Raw genomic sequence first — 6000 nt, forward strand, 5'->3', positions numbered from 1 at the left:
TGAAGGGCTTCTTCCCCCCCAACACTGGTATGCATATATCAAGTAAATATTCTTTAACAACTCATCATTAAAATGATAACTCCACACCCAGGGAATCAAAATATTTTGTTGATTATAATTTCCATATGCAAATCCCTTACTCTATAATTATGACTAATAATATCCTGCTCAAAGGGCTCGATCTATGCAACAGGCTAAGGAAATACCTACAAAGGGCTTAAGTCTATATATATAACTATAGACATACTAAATATATCCTATTAGACAATCACTACTGTTTAAAAAACTTAACTAAAGGCACTAAGAATTGCCTTAAACACCAGAAAACACTTTAAATAAATTTAACTTGGCATCATGCTCTCCTTCACACTAACCCTCATTTGCTCCCACACATGTCAGGAACTGTGTTCACACACAGGTACTTGTAGTGACATCAGTGCTTAGATATACCCCGGTATGAAACTGTTTAACGTAAAGGGTTATCTCTGTGCATCAGTTACCTCAGTCTGTAAGTTTGTCTTGGTGTGTTTGTGCTCCCTCTTTAGTGAGTGCATACAGATGTTTGAGTATATGTACTGAGGGAGGGTATATCTTCTCAGGCAAAAAAAAAAGTGTACACATCTGTGAAGGAACTTCGTCTGATTTTCAGTGATTCTCAAAATGAACTGTTAAGTGTATAAGAACAAGAGATAGTCACAAAAGACTACTATATATTGTATAATTTCATTTATATGAAATGTCCAGAATAGGCAAATTAAAACCATACTGAGGTACATTTTCCATCTTCTAGTGTGGCTAAAATAAAAAAAGGCTGACAACACTAAAAATTGGTGACATAAAAAATGTGGAGAAAAAACAACAACCCTGCTCAGTGGGTTGGAGTGTCGTCTCGTACACGAATAGGCTTCAGGTTTAATTCCCAGTCAGGGCAAATGCCTAGGCTGGGATTTGATCCCAGGTCAGGGTGAGTATGGTTGACAACCAATTGATGTTCCTCTGTCACACTGATGTGATAAAAAAACAACAACAAACACACACACACACACACACACACACACAAAACAAACAACCCCCCCCAAAACAACAACAACAATACACCACAGATAAATCTCAAAAACAATGTTACATGAAAGAAGCCAGACACAAGAAAGCACATACTACTGTACGATTCCATTTTTGTGAAGTCTATGACTAGGCAAAAATAAATCTATTGCGTTAGAAATGTGGAATCAAAGTGGTTGTCTTTGGAGAAGGGTGGGTGAAGGAAATGGCTGGAAAGGGACATGAGGGAACTTTCCATGGTGATAGAAATGTTTTCTCATTTGTCTTGGTAGAAGTTACATTGTATAAAATTATCAGAACTCCTTGAACTAGATACTCAAGATATGCTCATATTGCCCGCCTGGTGTGGCTCTGTGATTGAGCATCGACCTATCACAGTTCATTCCGAGTCAAGACAAAGCCCGGGTTGCCCAGGCAGTCAGCCAATGATTATCTCTCATCATTGATGTTTCTATCTCTTCCCCACTTCCTTCCTCTCTTAAATCAATAAAAATATATTAGAACAAAGATATGTACATCTTACTGAATGTTAATTATACCTCATAAAACATACAAAATAGGAATCTGCTTCAAGGCATAGGTTAAGGATGTTTCAAATGAAATCGACATTACTGCACATACATTTTCAATTTTGTGCCACTCTGGATTATTCACATCTCTATTTGTTCATTATTATAAACAATCCAATGGATTACAGACATGTATGGGTAGACAGATATAAGTATATGTGTTCATGTTAATTTTTCATAAGCAGCAAATCAAGTTTGATTTTTTAGGATTTCAATATGTGTACTAAACGGGCTGTTACAAATCGAGTAGAATTTTCTGTTTTTCTAGATCTTTTTCCTTTCACTACAATGCTATAGTTGTGATTTTAGAGGCTTGCGAGAAAATTGAATGAGAATAAGGCATCTAAATCAAATGTCAGCAAGAAAGGTTGATGACAGAAAGCCAATAATGCTATAGCCACTGTAACAGTCTAGAGCCATGGTCGACAAACTGAGGCTCACGGCTCTTTGGCCCCTTGAGTGTGGCTCTTCCACAAAATACCGCGGCCTGGACAAGTCTATTTTGAAGAAGTGGCATTAGAAGAAGTTTAAGTTAAAAAAATTTGGCTCTCAAAAGGAATTTCAATCGTTGTACTGTTATTTGGCTCTATTGACTAATGAGTTTGCCGACCACTGGCCTAGTGAATAATGCCCTCTTCAATTATTTTAATTAACAGCCTATAATTTTTAAATTTAAGGGGAACTGAAAAGAATGAAGACTGCCAGCTAACTTGATCTTTAAAAATTGATAATACAGCCTAAATAGCAAGAGCAGTGTACATCAGACTGACTTCTGAAAACCTACTGAGATCTTTCCTCCTATTTTACTGGGTCCTCCTCTGACTTCCTTTCTTTTCATCTTTCCCCTCCCTCTATCCAGGGATATTTTTATCCCCACCAGCTCTCACTCTTCCTATTTTACTCAGATCTAATCAATTGTCGTATATACCAAGCTTACCTCAGGTTCAAGTAAATAAATTTACAAAATTATACTGTGTTCTATTGTAGATATGGCATATAAACTCACACAGTATACTGGGTATAGCCTGGGAAGGCAGAGATGACCCGTGAGTGGAAAAAAGATGACTTCATTTCTTTCCCATCCCCACAACTGTAAAAGCTCTCTCCCTCTGAACTTCTACCGCATGTTTTTATTCCCCACAGATGGCTCTTACAGCGCTCTGAACTATGAACAAGCACACATGCCTCATCTCAAAGAGAGTAGTTCCCAGACAAAAAAGAACACCCGTGTCTTAATGTCTGTATTCGCCATGAGCCTAAGACAGTGCTTTGTACAGAATGGGGAAAGACATATGTTGAACAGTGAATGACTGAATTAATGTGAATGAAAACAGTTGAAGGAGGAAGAGGATGAGAGAGGAGAAAACACTGAGGATTCTGCACAGAGAAAGGAGAAGGGAAGGAGAGAGAGTAGAAACTAAACATGTTTTTTTTTTTTTTTTTTAAGGTGAATAGGGTTATTTTAAAAAACTGAGAGTTGGAAAAAGCAATTACTATGCATCTAATATCACAGCTATCAGCTCCTATCTTTACTTAAAAAAAAATGTTCTTATTGATATTTAGAGTGAGAAGGGAGAAGGGAGGGATAGAGAGAGAGAAACATCAATGGGAAAGTAACTTCATCGATGGGTCCCTACTGCACGCCCCCTACTGGGAATGGAGTCGACAACCCCAGCATGTAACCTGAGGGATCGAATCACAATTTCTTCGTTCTTGGGTTAACTATCAAACGCTAAGCACTGTCTTTGAACTGTCACTATGAACACCTTAAAATATCTCCCAGCCTTTGATGTTCAGTGTGGTCTGACATGCAAGTTCTTCAAACCTACAAGATCCTGGATGATTTATGCATGTTAATGTTTGAGAAGCACCACCCTACACCATGCAAGTCCTTTATGTTGTAGGGAACCTGTGTTTTGAGACTAGAAAAGTCTGATTAGAGTTTTACCAGAGTAAAACTCCAATCACTGAAATGGAGTTTGACTTTATGTCTTAACTGTAGGTGAAGCTAATTACAGAATTATAGTGCCTGAAGGGTTTATGACAAAATTTTGGAATTAGTCATAAAAATATGATTAAAGGAAATTGAGCAGGTTAAGTAACAGCCTCCAGAACTCATTTTTGTGCATTCGTGCCTAGCACACAGTTTGGAATGACACCTGTGGCCCATGTTTCCTGAATAAATAAAATCATGAATTTTTAAAAATCAGACATGTTTAGGGCTGGAATAATCTTAGGGTCACCTGGTCCAACAACCTCATTTTAAAGATGAGCAAGCTGGAAGTCCTGAGAGGTTCGAAAGTAAAAGTAAGCAAGCTGAGCTCTGGCACGTTTGGCTAAGTGGATAGAGCGTCAACCTGTAGACTCAAGGGTCCCGGGTTTGATTCCGGTCAAAGGCACATGCCTGGGTCGCAGGCTCGACCCCCAGTAGGGGGCGTGCAGGAGGCTGCTGATCCATGATTATCTCTCATCAATGATGTTTCTCTCTTCCTCTCCCTTCCTCTCTGAAATCAATAGAACATATTAAAAAAATAAATAAATAAAGTAAGCAAGCTGAGAATTAGAACATACTGGATCTGACATTTTCATTCCCTTTTTTTCCTTTCATAGGAATGTGTTAGAAAGGAGATTTTAAGTATTTATAATAAAATTAGGGGCTCTTAAAGAAGTGACAGGGTAAAAAAGGTACATAGGACTAGGAAAAAGAGACCAGCACAAGTAAATCAGGCTGGACAAAACTATTTTTCTGAGCTTATTACTTTTTGACCGACCAATTAATTAATCAATTTAATTTGCCAAAAAAAAATCATCTAAAGGATTCTCAGAAAAAGAAACACGAGCTGCATGAACATGTTACAAGCCGAGAGAGACGGTACATAACTAATTTAAATCTCACGGGCTTATTTCCTGTTCAAGCATGACCTCCTGCGATAAGCTTTACTGCAGTGTTCATTACCAGATAACTTTTGGTTTTAAGAGAAGCCAAGGGCAAGCTGGAAAAGCGATTCTTAACTAAACATAAAACAAAACAAACAAAATAAAAAGCAAAAACCTGCGACTGTTTCTCGTCTGTTTGTAATCAGAACGCAGGCCTGCGGAGGAAACAGACCAACCTCCGTAGGCAAAAGCACAACGTCCTCAAAAGAAACCAACACAGAAGCGACTTCACAGCCGGAGCCAGCTGTGTGTGCTCCAGGGGAGCCAGAACTTACTCTAAGACAAGAGCAAGAGATCAAACCGGCGAGTGCCAGACAAGCCAGATTTTAATTTTTAAAAAGGGTGTGCCCTAAGGTGTTTTTTTTTTTTTTTTTTTCCTCCTAACTTTCAACAAGCAGAAGCCTTTGAAGGAGTCCTAGTGAGAAACCCTTTTAAGATGATCGTCCCCCGAGCTTCGCCTGGGTGGGGCGGAGGAGGCAGGCGGGCGGGCGGCCGGGCGGGCGCCGCGGGCAGCGGCGGGAGGGGAGGGAGAGGAGGGGGCCGGTCCCGAACCCGGGGAGGCCGGGCCCCCCAAGTGATTCATCAGCTCAAGGTTCGCGCGCCTCCGCCGCAGGCGCCACCCAGCGCACCCCAGGGCCCCCACCCGGGCCCGGTCACCCCAAAGCAGCCCTCAGAGCCCCTGCTCCCGGAGAGGGGACCCGTGGGGAAGAAGACCCAGGCCGGCGGCTGGAGGAGCGCAGCCTCTCCCTCCCTCCTCAGCCACCATGGCCGGTGCGACTCCCTGCCCGCGCCCGCGGACGGACTTCCTGGAAAGCTGGACTCACCTGGCTGGCGCCTGCTGGGGCCACCGACTCCTTCACAGACACGCGAGGACTGCCGCAGCCCGGCTCCCAGCACCCGCCCGTCTGCCTGGGTCTGCCTCCCAGGGAGTTGCCGGATCCGCCCGCCGGCAGCACCCCCACCTCGACCGCGCGCGCGCGTCTGTGAGGCTGGTTCCCCCTCCGTCACCCATGCGCCTGCGCACTCTCAGGTCGCAGGGCACCTTGGGAGTTGTAGTTCTAGCGAACGGGGAGCAGCGCAGAACCCGGGCTTGACAATCATCTGCAAAGCATGGGAAGCAGCTGCAGATACCAAGCCTACCTCCAGCTTGGAACGACGCTGTCTACTCGTGGAAATATTTAACCTCCACGCTCTGGAGCTATGAGCAGCAGCGAGAGGCTCATTGGTATAGATTTCCTATTTGCTTTGACTTTTATTAAAGAGCACGCCTGGCACTGCTTGTATTGTGTGTGCCCTTGGAGTAGTTGATGCGGGACAGGGCATCCAGTCCTTTGAACTTGTTATGATAAGTTGATAGGTAAGCAAACAAACCCTCTTGCGGCACAAGAGGGTTATAAATCAAGAGGATGTCATCCCAAGGGCGCAGGGACCC

At 42.8% G+C, this 6000-nt stretch overlaps 1 protein-coding gene across 3 annotated transcripts in view; it reads right to left on the bottom strand.

The window, feature by feature from the left end:
* Nucleotides 1-5717, bottom strand: part of TMOD3 (tropomodulin 3) — a 59355-nt gene extending 53638 nt beyond the window's left edge. Inside the window, exon 1 of one of the 3 annotated variants that reach the window (XM_084894561.1) lies at nucleotides 5393-5717. The gene's annotated coding sequence lies outside the window, so the exon portion shown is untranslated. Of the gene's footprint in view, nucleotides 1-5388 lie in introns of all 3 variants that reach the window. The other 2 variants (XM_084894562.1, XM_084894560.1) reach the window with 2 other exon arrangements.
* Nucleotides 5718-6000: the final 283 nt, after the last annotated feature.

Source organism: Pipistrellus hanaki (assembly GCF_964339955.1).
Source record: "Pipistrellus hanaki genome assembly, chromosome: 1".
In the NCBI taxonomy this organism is placed as follows: Eukaryota; Metazoa; Chordata; class Mammalia; order Chiroptera; family Vespertilionidae; genus Pipistrellus; species Pipistrellus hanaki.